Source organism: Ictalurus punctatus, chromosome 25 (assembly GCF_001660625.3).
Source record: "Ictalurus punctatus breed USDA103 chromosome 25, Coco_2.0, whole genome shotgun sequence".
Classification (NCBI taxonomy): domain Eukaryota; kingdom Metazoa; phylum Chordata; class Actinopteri; order Siluriformes; family Ictaluridae; genus Ictalurus; species Ictalurus punctatus.
Genome location: NC_030440.2, coordinates 6614416 through 6631208, shown reverse-complemented (window position 1 = coordinate 6631208; position 16793 = coordinate 6614416). Strand labels below are relative to the sequence as shown.

The 16793-nt window shown below is 40.2% G+C and overlaps 1 protein-coding gene across 5 annotated transcripts in view; it reads right to left on the bottom strand.

Annotated features, from left to right (window-relative positions):
* The window catches only part of daam1b (dishevelled associated activator of morphogenesis 1b), a 79688-nt gene that overhangs the window by 46206 nt on the left and 16689 nt on the right, over positions 1 to 16793 (bottom strand). The window contains exon 1 of one of the 5 annotated variants that reach the window (XM_017456125.3): positions 5026 to 5657. The exons of 3 other annotated variants lie outside the window; for them this stretch is intronic. The gene's annotated coding sequence lies outside the window, so the exon portion shown is untranslated. Of the gene's footprint in view, positions 1 to 4886; positions 4983 to 5025; positions 5658 to 16793 lie in introns of those variants that run through there. One more of the 5 variants, XM_017456127.3, reaches the window with a different exon arrangement.

Genomic DNA, 16793 nt, shown 5'->3' with positions numbered 1-16793 from the left:
AATATGAACAAATCAAGCTTGTTTTATTCACAATGGCTGAAGCTGAAACTTCTGAGTTCAAGTGTTGCAGTGTGATGCTGAGGTTTCTCAGTATGGTGCAGCCAATTAATGTTCAGTTTCCTACTGATACAATTTTCTGGTCCATTTCTACTCAATTGAACACATCTGAGGAAGCTGTTGATATCCCCAGTGGTTTTGTCTTGTTTCCATTGTCATTCTCCGATTACAATTGTTTGAATAATTGCTTGGCGATATGCTAGCTAGTTAATGCATCAGCTTCAGTCGTTGGCTAGCTTTTGCTCTGCGTCCATCCATGGTACTTAGTAGCATTGTTCAATACTTTAAATGCATTGAGCATTCATATTCCCATGTTTCTCATGCCTAAAGCACAAATTCTCATGGTTCCAGATTCTCGTTCAGGATTTCTCAAAAGGTTCCGTTTCTCAAAAAGTTGCAGAATCTCCATGTATCCTTTTGGTCAAGTTGTCTGTGACATTGGAAAAACCAAAATACAGTGGGCATACAAAGAGATACAAGCAAGACACCAAGCTTAGCCTCACATTTGGGACGTGCGTGTCAGCACGAATACTGCACTGGCTGCGATATGACTTTATCCGATGTGACAAGTGAGTCTCCTGCACACAGAAGTGCCCACGCACTAACAATAACCCAGTCCATATTGACCTACAGTCTCTCCCTTTTTTAAAACCACATCAGTGTTCTTGCTCCTTTTCTGCCTCATGTACACTATTTCTAAGATAAATGATTCACACCAAACATTTCCTTTATTTTAATAGGAATTCTCTGGAATATTAGACTCACCATAGACCACTTATGTGTGCTTTTGGCACAACCATTACACTGTCAAATAAAACAAGCAAACTTCGTAGCGCATTAAAGAAGTCTAGTGGTAGATGAGGTTAACGACAGTGCAGGAAGTAAATAGAAAACAAAAACACGAACCTTTGACTGATTCATGTGATGAATTATGACGTGTTCATATGAACTTGGAAGGCTGTGTCATTTTGAACTACGGGCTTTTCGAGCTCGACACATTCGAGCCACAATTTGTGGATAAAACACAGACATCCCAACGAAAAGGCGTGTTTTGTGAACAACAAGCTAGCCAGCTAACAATGATAATGAGTTTATGATGGATTTACTTTCTCAAAGCAGCATACTGTACGGTCGGTGTTATAGATTTAACCAACTAATATGTCTATGTTTGATTTATAATAAATACTACATTGAACTTCATTTAAAAGTTGTGAAGTAATATTTTATTTACTCTTGACAGTGTGGGCATTGACGTGATGTCTTATGTTGAACTCAAGGTTAAGGAGACCTTCCCGACTTTCCGGGTACGAATTCCAAGTCGAGGGGGTGTTTTCCTTGGTGTTACTTACAAGTTGCGAGCTTTAATTAAAAGCAGCATTAGACCTGTTCTACTTATGACAGAGGTTTCTCCCTAAAATGGCTAGTGATGAACAACTAACGAGTAAATAAGCAGTATGCTGCATACATTAATTACCACACACATTCTGCTGTAGTTACTGTAGTTAAGTATTGTTGAGTTGGCTGTAAATATTGATAAAGTGCAGAAAAAAAAAAAAAGATGTGGTGTTTCAGAAAGCAATATGGCTGCTATTGAATGTGCATTGCAATCGAGCGTGGAGTCCGGACAGCAGAGGATTAAGGCAGATAATGGTGCGGTGACCGTGTGAATCCTCATTGACGGAACAACCGTTTCATGTGTAGTGTGCAAACTGTAAGAGTATAAGGGGGGAAAAGTGAAAACTTGGCGCATGATTGACATATCTTTAAATTTGCATCATTTGAACATGCAGCCTAAAATTTTGTTTCACGGTAACGGGATGTGACATTAAAAATGAATGAATGAATGAATTAATTCGATCAAATCAAATCACACATTGGATGGAAATTATGCTTGAAAACAACCGCATCTAGGGATGTCATTCTTTCGACAAAGAATTTTATCCTCAGCACCTTAATTACTGAAATCACCCCCATCCTCACCTTGTTCACTTTAGGCATATCCTACTGTTGTCACTTCACTGTTCTAATGTTTTAAATCGGCCGCCTCAAAGGTGTGTCAGGTTTCTACATGCACATCAAATCATCCCATGATTTTGATTCTGGCTTTCATTCATCCTTAACCCCTCCCTGATTAATTAACATTGAGATGCCATGTAAAATAATACGTGTGTGAATGTAGCTGAAGGCTGATTACATATAGTGTGGGTTAACGTTAGGATTTAATACTGGATATATATATATATTTCATGTTAGTGTCTGTATTTTTATTAGTCTCTCTGAGGCATGAAAGTCAGAAAGCCAGTTTGCTATACGTGCCCCGGCGAGTGGAAGGAAGCACAAAATCCCTTAAATACAGTGGTTCTAAACTCAGAATTCCTTGCATGTATCATAATTCCACATGTACTCCAAAGCTCTTATTTAAAAACACCCCTAAAACATTTCACACACAGATAAGAGATTTTTGACACTGGGCAGGCCTAAAATAACTTTCTTGAATCAACAGACTACGGCGGGCCGCTGGGGAACCATTAGTAGCTCCTCCCGGTGTGGGGATTGCAGGCAAGTCTAAAGAATGAGATAAGGTCTGCGTTTTTATAAAAGAGGTGTTGAGTAACGGACCTATAATGAGAAAGGTCCTTCATTAATCACCCAGGCGGTGGTAGCTCAAGGGCTAGCCATTGGGTGTCCCACTTGTGTTATAATAACCTCACAAACCACTGAGCTGACCAACAAACGCTCCACAACCAAAGTAGCGGCATGATCCAAACACAACCAGCCCTGAGGTGAACCCACAGAGAGGCTCAAATTCCACACTCCCTCAGTCATGTCTTCAGGAACTTTGAGAGAAAAACCCAGAGAGAGAAAAAAAAGATAAAGAGGTCGGAGAGCTGTTCTTGCAAACAGATGGCTTGTCAAACGTGTTCAGCAGACAATGAGCCCCATCCCCCAACTTAATGTTTGCACAAGCCACACACATACACCCGCCACTGACCAACCCAAACACAACGTCCCTCACACACTTCACCGTTGAGAAGCAAGGTCAGAATGGGTTCAGTGGGTTGTTATTATTAGCAAAAATATAGAAGTTAATGAATTGCTCACTGTTCACGTACAGGGATGCAAATATAATAACATTTAAAACAGAAACTTTCGCTTGGGAAAATGACTCATGAAAAAAAATGAGAGAGTCTTCTACTTGGTATTACTAGATTATTAATGAACATACATTATTTGATTATCTGCAAATGCACTGATCACACTTTCTTTTTTTTCAATATCTAATACTATACCAGTATACTGACATCTACTTAAGCAACTCTACTTATTAAATGTCAAAAGCACAATGGTGCAGTTCTTTAGACAATCTGCGTCCATGCACAATGGCAAAATCAGTAAAACAAATGAGAAAAATCCCAAATATATCCTAAATATAACTAAGATGAATGTGTGAACTCCATGCCACGCCTGCATACCTGAAACACTTAAAGCCATTAAGGCAGGAAACAGATTATATCCAGTGGACTAAGAGTATGGAAGTGACTAAGAGTTTGGAAGTGCAGCAGAAATGGAGCCTGATAAAGGAATTGAGTGGACTCACTGACCACCCCGGTTACAAATCCTAGCACACAGTTGAGGAAAGAGAAAGCAAATACGCCATTTCAACAAATATTTTAACTGGATACTCATCAAAGCAACCGTGAGAAAGAGAAGGTCTAGATGAACACGTGTAGAAATGGCTTTAAGAGGCCACAGCAAATGAGTTGGCCATCCCTCCTCCGGCTGCTGTTGCCATAGCGACCATCACCTGCGATGCCGGCTTGTGGACCACCATTAAAAATTATTATTATTATTTTTTTTTTAAAATCAGATCTCACAGATCAGTGTCAAATCATCAAATTGTGATTTCTTGTTTGTGGCACAACAGGATAAAATATCAGACACATTTTAAACGCCTGCACTGTTTAAAATGCTGAAACAGTGCAGTGACAAATTCCAGTAATTCATAAAAAATTTAAAATGACCACACCCTGTGAAAAAAACCTGCGCTAATGAGACAGAAACAGGTCAGCTGAGCTTGTTATAACCATTCATGATCTGATTAAACAATAAGACTGAAAGCGTGTTTGGTTAAAGTGTGATTGCTTTGGACCGAATCAGGTAAATCAGTGCATTCATATTTATGAATTATATTATATATTCAAGAGACCAAAGACTATTGAGCTATTATTAATATAACAAACCGTTCAGGTACTGGAAAAGGCAATGCAATTCAGGTATAAGCAAAAAGCCTGAAAGCAAAAACAAAAAGGTAGTTGAAGATGAATGAATGATGACACAGCTAGCTCAGAGAGAGAGAGAAAAGAGCAAAGGGAATTTGGAGACAGAAACAGCGGTAGATAATACAGTGTGTATTATCAAGAGCCCACGTGGCACGTGACACCCTGATGGAAAAACAGATGATAAGCCAGAGTGAGCTGCAAAACGAGGCCATCCATTTTCAAGGTCCCTTCTGATTGACCTTATCATCTCCCTCCTGTCCAAATAATGCACACTAAAATGGATGCCTACAGCCCCCCCCCCCACATACACACACACACACACACACACACACACACACACACCTCTCTGGGGAGCAAATACACAGATCATACGAGAGGAGGAGGGGTGGATTACTAGCACCAAGTCACTGCATCATGCCGGTTTTTAATACTGGGTGTTGAGACAGCATGGACAACCCACTGAAGCGTCCATCAATCCCCTCCCAGCATTACAGCAGAAGCAGACACATCAAACTCATCCCAGAGACAGAATACACATGTACCATTCACCACTTAACGGACGACAGACCCCACCTCCTCCGATGAAGATAAGACCACGCTGGAGACATCACACATTCCAAACTGCTACTGTAAGTGCAGACAAAATCCTGTCACTGTTCACTCTCAGACTTCGCTCGTCATTTCTTACCCTTTGCATCTCTGCTCAGACTCCATCTGCCAAAGGCATCCCTCTCGAGTTAACATGATCGGCTGCACAGCAAACTCGCTGAAATGAAGCTCCGGTGTTTCTAAATCCAGAAAGGTGTTCAAAATGTTCACATCTATGCTGTTCCCTCCTCAGCCAACCGGTTCTCTCAGCCCCTCACACTGCTGCCAGCATTCTCAAACAAACGCCCTTCCAACCTCCTTATGTCTCTCGCTTGCAAACACACACACACACACACACAGATGTTACTCAGAACAGGACACGCCCCTTTTCATCACCCAGCCTCCTTATTGGATGCCAGCTGAATGGAATCGCAGCCCACTGCTCGTTCTCTCGTTCTGCTCCTCTGTTTTTTTTTCTGTTCACACCCTCATGGCCTCCTGCTGTAGTGTTAACAGCTCAGGTGGAGATCTGATGTGGGGAAATACTTTCTATGGGAAATGTGAAAGGGTACTGGACTGGTGAACATGTTTCAGAGGCATGTGCCAATATTTAATGTTTATATTACAAAATGTACTTTCTCCTCACAGTTCATGATCTTCTTGAATCGGAAAAAGTTCTATACATTTGTTTACACTTGATATATGCCTACTTGTAATTTCACCAGCCTAGGGGAAAAAAAAAAAAACACTATGCACTTTTTTTTTTTTTTTTTTTTTTTTTTTTTAAAAGCTGCACTGTGTTTTTTTTTTTTTTTGAGAAAAAAAAAAAAAAACATTTTTGGAGAAATAAAAAACATGGTGTTTGTAAGCTGCACCCTGTCATATCTCAGACGCATATGTCATACAGTGGATATAAAATAAAATAAAGTCTACACACCCATGTTAAAATTGCAGGTTTTTGTGGTATAAATAAATGAACCCAAGATAAATCATGCAAGAACTTTTTCCACCTTTAATGTGATCTAGCAAAACAAGATGCAAGTAGAAGAATAAATAGAAACATTTTAGGGTAAAAACAAAAACAAGCAAACGACAACAACAAAAACGTACAATAGCCTGGTTGCCCAAGTGTGCACACCTTTTTATAATGGGGCATCAGAATTAACCTATCATATTCAAACTTATGATCAAATGTAATTATCATACACATGTAATCAATCAATTAACACATTTTAATTAGCCTCCCAAAAAGCAGCTGTTTCTGTAGGATTTTATTGTTCCCGTCTGATTCCTGAAGCCATGATCTGTTTACAAAGCATGTACTGGATCTCATTGTTGAAAAGTACTGATCAGGAGAGGGGTAGAAAGGAATTTCCAAAACATTAGATGTACATAGCATGGTACACCAAGGAGGTCATTGTCAACAAGCGGAGAAAATTAAGCACCACAATGCACCAAGCACAAGACGTCTCTCCAAAACTGACAAAAGGACAAGAAGACGATTACCAAGAAGGCTGCCAAAAGACCTCAGACAACATTATAGGAGCTGCAGAAATATCTACTGGTCGCTCACCGCACGTGACAATCTCTCGTATTCTTCACATGTCTGGGCTACGAGGTAGGACGGCTACACGGAAGCCCTTTCTCATGAAAAAATGTAATCCAAGCCTGCATAAAGCACCTCAAACCATGTGGCAAAATGTTTTATGGTCTGATGAGATCAAGGGAGAACACTAATAATTCTAAAAGAAATGTTTGGCACAAAAACAAAACAACTTATCACCTAAATAACACTATACACACAGTGAAGCGTGGTGGTGGCAGCATCATGCTATGGCGCTGCTTATCTTCAGCTGGGACTGGGGTCTAGTAAAGATAGAGGGAATCATGGATAGCTCCAAATATCACTCTATTTTGGCACAAAACCCACAGGTCTCCGTTAGACAAAAATTGACCTTCCAGCATGATAACGACCCAAAGCCAAATCCAAGTCAACAAAGGAATGTCTTCTAAAGATGATGATCAATGTTTTGGAATGGCTCCGTCAGAGCCCAGATCAAAATCCTATCAAAGACCTGTGGGATGACTTGAAAAGGGCGGGGCACAGGAGATCCCCTCACAATGGGATAGATCTGGAGAATTTTTGCGAGGCAGAGTGGAATAAAATTGATGCGTTAAGTTGGTATATTCTTACCCCAAAAGACCAACTGCTGTATCACAAGCAAAAGATGCTTTAAGAAAGCATTAATTAAGGGGTGTGCACATTTGTGGAACCAGGTTATTCTACGTTTTTTTCTTCTTCCACCTAAAACATATTTAGATTTGTTTTTAACTTGAATATTATTGGTTGCTATATTGTATTAAAAGTGGAAAAGATCTGACATGGTTTATCTTGGTGCCATTTTTCATACATCACAACAGCCAGTAATTTTAACAGGGGTGTGTAGACTTTTATATCCACTGTATTTCCTAACATGGTGTTTGTCACCTGCACCCTGGGACTCCTGTAACAGCAATTCACAATACGTTATGCTTGAGTTCAATTTATTTGGAGTTTTCAGACACACACGTCATATAGCCTAATATTAGAAACAAGTCCAGCTTTAGACAGAGCTCATAGCAGAGATCTAGCCAGCTCATCTTAGTATTTGTTTACTTTGCCACCTTCTAACTATTAGGAAGCAACGATACCTACAAGTACTTAAATCCTGATTTGCAATTACTCAAATATCACATACTAAATACCATTAGTAAACCAAACGTGTCTTTACTATTTAGACGTACAATTTAGTCTGTAGTATGTCGTTTGGTATTCTGCTATTTACACTCTATATGTTGCCTGTGCATTACAATTACAATTAAATGTTACTAATCAAATGACTAGCAAGCTACAAAAATACATATACAATTTAACGATCTACAAGACAGGTAGTCAACATTTCAGAGCATATTCCTCAGTCAGAACAGCTTCTAAACAGGACAGACTTTATTTTCGGATTGCGGAGAATTAATACTTCTCTCCTTACCCAGGCAATAGAGAGAGAGAGCAATAAGAGCGCTAATCTTTGTTGCTGGCTCTTGTCCCAATTTGGATCAGTGGCAGAATAAACATTGGGCTAATATTCTTTGCGCATCGCTATGCTAACTAAAGGCCGCCTACAGATACATTAAAAACACATCGCTGTTGAATTCTCGATCCTGATTGGTCAGAAGGTGTTGATTCATTTTCTATAACAGCATGGCGCCGGCAGTTGCTGAAACACAAATCAAGTTCATATTAAGGCGCTCATCTAATATATTATCACTTCAACAGTGACGACGTACACAGGCAGACGGTCCACGGAAATGTTTTAAAACGTGTAATTGTTGATATGGTGGAGATTTTTTGTAAGGAGACATTTGACATGTTTCATGTTGAAGGAATCTCCAGTGAGCGAAAGCCGTGAGGAAAAAGTGTTTGTAACAGAAGGCTTTGTGATTTCTTGGTAATATGACAAGCTGCACTGTACTTGTCTTATTAATTTGGGGGGGGGGCTGGTGTGAGGGCATGACTGTTTATAGATCTTATATGTGATCAGAACCAATTTGTTTCAGATGTTCCACAACATTATACATAAATATAAGCAGATAAAATGTACGACATATCATTGCCCAAATTGTCTACTACTTAACAACTTGATGGCAAATTGATGTGGTTCAATAAGAATAAAATTCTTCTGGACGTGCCATTATCAAAAAAGAATTAACTATGTACTGGATCACATCACACAAAACAGTCTTATTCTTTACATATTGCACAGCCAATTCTCAGCATACACCTAGTGTGCACTGCTATCTTCAATTCTTCTTTAGAACTTACCTAACTTTCCAGATGGGGATTTCAGGTCACATTTAGAACAAGACCCAGACCTGATAATGTACACCATAAGAAAAGTGAAAAACTTTCATAATATAAATGAGACCAACTGGGTTCATATTACTATAAAGGCTAAAAGTTTCTCCACACAATCTGTTTTTCATTCCGCTCAATCATGGCTAACATGCAGGCTGCTTAGTGGAGTGCAGAGAATATTACTGTTTCCTACCACTGATCCAGATTAGGAGAAGCGCCAGCAACACACATTAACACTCTTATTGCTCTGCATCTACTATAATACACTGCCTCAGTTACATATTGCTACCATGTTGCATCTTCTGAGGTCGCACATTATATTGTTTTATCGTGTATATACACTGATCAGCCATAACATTAAAACCACTGACGGGTGAAGTGAATAACGTTATCTTGTTACAGTGGCACCTGTTATATTAGGCAGCATGTGAACAGTCGGTTGTCAAAGTTGATGTGTCGGAAGCAGGAAAAATGGGCAAGTGTAAGGATCTGAGCGATCCCACATGAGAGCTACTGTAGCACAAATCGCTGAAAAAGTTAATACTGGCTATGATAGAAAGTTGTCAGGACACAGAGTGCATCGCAGCTTGCTGGTGAGAATGCCCATGCAGACCCCTGTCCACTGCCAAAAGCACACATGAGCATCAGAACTGGACCAGGGACCAATGGAAGAAGCTGGTCTGGTCTAATGAATCACCTTTCCTTTTACATCATGTGGACGGCCGGGTACATGTGCGTCACTTACCTGGGGAAGAGATGGCACCAGGATGCACTATGTGAAGAAGGCAAGCCGGCGGAGGAAGTGTGATGCTCTGGGCAACGTTCTGCTGGGAAACTTTAGGTCCTGGCGTTCATGTAGAGGTTACTTTAACACGTACCACCTACATAAACATTGTTGCAGACCAAGTACTGTACACTCCTTCATGGCAGCGGTATTCCCTAAGGGCAGTGGCCTCTTTCAGCAGGATAGTCCACCCTGCAACACTGCAAAAACTGTTCAGGAATGGTTTGAGGAACATGACAAAGAGTTCAAGGTGTTGACTTGGCCTCCAAATTCCCCAGATTTCAATCTGATCAGGGATCTGTGGGATGTGCTGGATAAACAAGTCCGATCCATGGAGGCCCCACATCGCAACTTACAGGATTTAAAGGATCTGCTGCTAACGTCTTGGTGCCAGATACCACAGCACACCTTCAGAGGTCTTGTGAAGTCCATGGCTCGAGGAGTCAGAGCTGTTTTGAGACCTACACAATATTAGGCAGGTGGTTTTGATGTTATGGGTGATGGGTGTATATTATTGAAATATTGGTCTTTTCAGTATTGATATTGCAGATGGCTGGAATATGCATACAGGCCCTTTAACTAATCCCACCTGTTCCACCTAAACCCATTTGAAAGCAAGGGTTCACAATGTGTTCCAAAGCTTTTCACAAGCTTAATTAGAATATATTTGGTACATAATGCTTTACCCAAATTCAGCATTATATTAAACTCAATTTATATTACCCAATTTGACTAGATGTCATTAAAATTGAAATCACTTTCAGGGAGGTTATGATGCAACTGTGACACCTGTCAATCATTGGATCAACTGCCCTACCTTCTGCAGAACTAATGCTAAGTGTGCGCTACATGATTTGAGCCGTGCTTTACCTGTTGCCGACTTATTACAGACTAATGAGGGTCTGCGATATCCCCACCAGCATGCCGACTATTCACTGCACGCTCCTGCGGTGATCTCATGTAGCGTGAGCGTATCACTGATGCAATTTTCTCGGTCTGAGAGCTTCGATATTTTTATGCATGTTTGATATTCTTGGTGATGAACCCTGCAGTGTGAGCACCTCGAAGACAAGTGGCAAGAACAGAGATGAGTAACAGACAGCGAGAGTGTGAGAGGAAATTCCGAATCCAGTCATATCATAGGCAAAGGCAAAATGTAAGCACAGTGATAATGGTTCAATAAGATATGACTTGTATTTTCACCGAAATGGTTGTTAGGAATAGCTATATTTTATATATATATATATATATATATATATATATATATATATATATATATATATATATATATATATATATATATTCACAATATAAAAAGGTTCCCAGCATCACCTTGACCAATCTTTCCACCACATATTTCTCTTACTTCTGGTTTCTATACAAAACAACACAGAAACAACCACCACAGTCTGTTGCGCTAAAAAAAAAAAAAAAAAAGTCACATGATCAGCAGCTCGTGTTTATTTTTATGAGAAAGAGGGATCAGGTGCCCTGCGATGGATCGGCACCCTGTCCAGGGTGAACCCCGCCTTGTGCCCGATGCTCCCTGGGATAGGCTCGAGGTTCCCCCGTGACCCTGAAAAGGATAAGCGGTATAGAAGATGGATGGATGGATGGATGGGATCAGGTGCGTTTCATCAGGGACCTCTACAGGCGAAAGTTCATGTAGCGTGCGAGCCTACCACTACATGTGCACACCACAACATCCACAAAACAAGGGATCGCAAGTGATAATCTTGCAGTGTGAGCATAACAACAATTCTAATTTTGAAAGTCATGTAGTGTCCTAATGTCTTGACGGAATAAAGAATCATCCTCTTAAACAGGCAGAGACAAGTGCAGGAATGAGCACAGACTCTAGCGCAAAAGGTCTCCCATATCCTTGTGGAACACATCACACTAGTTTCTAACAAGGCTACAATGCAAATGCAAACCAAACTAAAGGCAAGATTTGGTAATAGTGCATTAGCTTCTCAAATATACCACCATTATACATTGCAGTGAGCAAGAAGGCACAGAGGAACCTTAAAATTTCCCCTAAAGTCGTTTTATTGAGCATTTACCTTCGGGAGTCTTTTCCTGAATCAGCACGCCTTTAACTCATGCCCAAGGTCAAAGCAGGTCCCATCATGCCTCCAAATGTGAGCATCTGCACCCCTGCCTATGTGGGTGTTTTACAGATGAGGTATCTGTCTTATAAAAAGACTACGGTGACAGCTAGTAAACATCAAAACCATCATCACGCGTTACAAAGCAACTGTATCATCATAATTAAGCCAAACAACAGCTGGTTGAGCAGTGAATGAGATCATTCAGCAGACGTGAGGTCACCGTACTTTATGAATAAAGATTACAAATCGAGAATTGCAATAATTACTTTTATGAAAAATATCACTGTCAAAACAGAAGTAACAGCAGTTCAGCATTACAATATGTTCCTACATGCCCATTATAGCCAACCACAGTTAGAGGTCTGAAACTGAAGTAATACAGGCAATGCTGTAGAACAAGGCTAGTCTATTAGAAGCTCACAGACTAAATACGGTTGGGTTCTTACCAATATAACATAATTTGAACATGAATCATATTGAACATAAATGGGATTTTGTTTGCGTTAAGGGTTTATCACAAGGGAGAAGACAATCGTACTTCCCCAATTTATTTCTAATGAGATGTGTGAGTGTAGCAGCAGGTGGTGCGAGCTTGACCCTGAGACAACTTTCCAGACATGCCCAAGACTTAACATAGAAGCAGCAAATTAGCATATAATGTAGTTAACAATTAAATCAACATGTCTAACTAACAACTTCTGAAGCTAACTGCCATGCTCAAGCCATCCATCCATGCATTTCCTATATCGCTTATCAAGGTCACAGGGAGCCTGGAGCCTATCATGGGAGACTCGGGGTCCGAGGCGAGGGACACCCTGGACAGGGTGCCAAACCATCACAGGGCACAATCAGGCGGGAATTAAACCCCTAACCCTGGGAGATAAACGTGCTAACCACTAAGCCATCATGCCCCCTGCCCTGTTCCAGTTACATTTAATAAAAAAAAAAAAATTAAAAAAAGTATTTTCCTCACTAGGTTACAAATTCAGCATATGTATGCAGATGTGGTCCCCAGATGCAAAGTAAAATGTATGTAAGGATGCACACTGCCATTCAAGTGTCTTGAAAGAGGACTCTGATATTTCATACATGTCTGTTATATAGTGGGTTCCATAATTATTTGAACTTCTTTGCACTTATAAAGATAAAGTGCAATGAGTATATTGAAAAGACAAGTTTTTTTTAGCATCTGACTCTGAATGGACAACCGACTTTCAATAGCTCTGCTGAAGGGAGGTAGTGAGGCTGTGGAAATCTCACTGAACATGCCCATAATTTATGAAATTTATCAAAACTTTTACTCACAGTCATCACAAAGCCAGCAATGTTTCCAGTAGAACGAAAAATCCAGAGAAATATGGAATCACACAACACATCGGTATTTCAACATGGCCGATTTATCTGCGCTTTTTTTTTGTGCAACATAGAAATCGGCAATTTACCTGCAGTCATATAAATAATTCACAGCCAGCAGTTTTGCAGCTGATAACAAATTCAAAGCAGAACCAGTTTTGAGACGTGCTGTCCGGGCGATACATCAAAAGATCGCTATCTGGTTATACTGAATAAGAGCACCTGGATATGCAGTACACAGCTCTACACCAGCTGAAGCCCCTGGGTGGAGAACGGGTTTAGTTTCTCTTTTATGGGTTTCATGTCTGTAAGCCAGCTGAGTCACAGCCATCTGATATATGTGATACATGAAAGCCCTCTACAAACCAAGCAGTCATGAACGAGATGGAAAAATGTAAAGGCTAGAACCTTTGTTAAATGAGATGAAAGCAAAAACCATGTGACGGCTGTGGTCCCATCGCGTCTGCGGCCACCACAAGCGCTGTATAATGCATTCTGATATTTAATCCAGTTTAATTCTCGGTGGTGGCAGTGGCAGAAATACAAGCGCTGTTGACAATTCAAGGCGTATAATGACAATAACCAACCAACAGTTTTCTTATTTCGTTTTTGGTTTCAGTCAATCAAAAACACATTTTCTGCCCAAGGCCTTCAATTATGTAGTGCATGCAAACAAAGTCAAAAAGCATGGAATGATTGGGATGAGTCGTATCCACAAAAACCACAAATAATGGAAAAGTTTCTTTCTGCTCTAGGCGCCTGTGAAAGGCAAAAGAAACCACAAAAGAAAGGCACAGTCCGGCATCCCAAAACTTTTAGCGCAGGATTCATCAGATACATGATTTTATGGAGATACTAGAGATCCTGATCCTTTCTGCTCTCCGGACCTGCCTGATCCGTTCGGATGCCCTAGTTCTGGATGGAGCTCTCATCAACTCCCAATTCCAGATGGACTTTCTCGCTGTGGTTGCTGGGACTACGGTTGCTTCTAAAGCCCCGGGACTGCAATTACAACACGCAGTTTTGCACTCGGGTCTCCTTTGAACAGTGGACTAGTTCAACAAACAGACTTCATATTAAACCATAATGAACTCTCTTTTACTTTCACACTATCTGCTGTTACAAAGATGAGGACGGGTTCCCTTCCGAGTCTGGTTCCTCTCAAGGTTTCTTCCTCATATCATCTTAAGGAGTTTTTCCTCACCACCGTCGCCATCGGCTCGCTCAATTGGGATAAATTCACACATTTAAAATCCGTTTCCTTTGTTTATATATTTCTGTAAAGCTGCTTTGAGAAAATGTCCACTGTAAAAAGCGCTATACAAATAAATTGAATTGGAAAAAAAAATTCTTCTTATAGTACCCCAATCTTTGGTGTCCTCAAAACACTCTCGCTCACTCGAACAAGACCAACCAATGCTGTTTAACTTATTTTTTTTTAAACTGCATTTGACAGGCGCCCTTATCCAGAACAACTTACATTTATCTCATTGATACAACTGAGCAGTTGAGGGTTAACAGCCTTGCTCAAGCACTCAGCAGCGGCAGCTTGGTGGTGCTGGGATTTGAACTCACAACCTTCTGATTAGAAGTTAAATATCTTAACCGCTGAGCTACCACTACTCCAATAACTACAGCATACATACATGAGAGTAACAATGTGGTGGTCTGAATATTCAATAAATTAATAAACTAGCTCTTTAACATCCAACATATTCATTAATTGAAGTAACTATAACCTTTATTGCATGGAGACCTAATTGCATAATATATTACATATATTATGCGTAATAACTAGAATATTGCGCACAGTACATGAAGTCATTAAAGGTTATTGTTATGTTAAGCTTTTTTTGAGGAAAGAGGCAGTAGTACGAAGTAATAAATCTAATTTAGATACATAATTTCGTTATCAAATATCCAAGTTAGAAAATCACCTCGGCATAAAAGGGTTCAATAGAAGCACGCACAAAAAAAAAAAAAAAAAAAAAAAAGGGCTTTGAAACAGAATGCCTCCTAGCAAACGGATATAAATTATCCTTCCACTAGACATTTTTTTCAGATAATGTTTTCAGAGTTCCCTTTTGGCCATGTTGTTGAATTAAGCAGTCAGATCCAATGACCAATAAATTCATGCTTGTTTTTTTTTTTAAAGTAATAAAATCAGCTAGGTCTGATTCAACAACGAGCTGGTATTGGTGCAAGATGAAGCCTTTTCGGCATGGGAAGAACTGTTCAGTGCAAATGAAATGCTTTACAAAAGAATAAACTTGCAGGTTCAGCACACTTGCCGGACTAGTTAAAACTGATAGATGTTTTTTACGATGTGTCAGCATCTCGGTTGTTAAACCAACATATGGAACTGCAAATGTTCAAACATCACACTGTACATGGGCTTCATTTAATAAAAGGCACCCATTCAGAAGTCTGTGTTTATAACATTATCATCAGGATACTGGTGCTTTGCTTACTGACCGGTGTAGTTTATGTTAAACAAAGCACAGGGGTCCCAGTATACGTGAACCAGTCCTTCCTAATCGGATAGGCAGGTTTCTGGGTAGTTCTGTACCGATCGGAGACTAGCTGCCTACTGAGAGGCCATATTGTGGCTAATTTGAAGCTAGTATAGCATAGTGCTGTTCTTGGTGTATACACAGTCCCATAAGTCTGATCAGGACCTAACACAGTGCATTTGCATGGACAACAATAATCCACTATTAACCCGATTAAGACAATACTGTGATTAAGAAACTACCATGTAAACAGCTATTTTTAATTACCTTCATCTGATTAAGGTCACACTTGTAGTAAGCACTAATCGAATTAAGATGTGTTGAGTATTCCTGTTTTAGTCGCATTATGGATGTGTATTACAGACATGTAAACGCCTTAATCACATTACGAACGTCGTGTGAGAGTTTCCACCGCATTTTGCGACAGGACACGATCACACACGGCAGTGCTCAACATTTTACGGCGAACAAGAGAGTTCGGCTGCGTCCCAATCCACATACTTGCCTACTATAGGCCTGTAGAGGGGAAAAATACATGCATCTCGGCTAATATATAGACGATAAGTACGCGGTATGGGACGCAGCCCACGGCTTCAAGCAGTCGTCTATTAGCACGTACAGCATGACAAATAATTAACCGCACTTAAAGTGTCTGTAGAAAAATGTACTAAAAACACCCAAAACTGTATACGGTACCATAACGAAGACAAACCGTGTGTTGATACGTGAAATACTGGAGGGACATCGGACGGCGTGGCGTGGTGACGTAATGACGCTGGCTGTTCATCTAATTATGTTCTATAACGTGTAAAACGGGTACATGAAAGGAGTATTCTAAAAATGACTCATGTCATGACAATCACATTATTATCTTACTCAGAGTAAGGTCAATAATTAGATTACTGCTGTCCATGTAAACCTAGTCACTGTTGCTTCAACAGTCATGTTACAGAAATGTGAGCAAGTTGTTTGTTTCTTAGTCAGTCAACATTAACCCAGGTTCCCTACCCCGGACCTGGAGTACCACGTACTGCACACTTTAGTGTTTTCCCTGCTCAAACAAACCCCCTTTGAATCAAGAAAGGCTGTTAATTAGCTGAATTAGTTAATTAGCAGGTTACAGTGCAACCGAAATCAGACCACCTCCTACAGGTAGGCCCTGTTTACACTAGTTATTTTTCGTTTTAAAACGCATAACTTTTACGCCTGTCATCT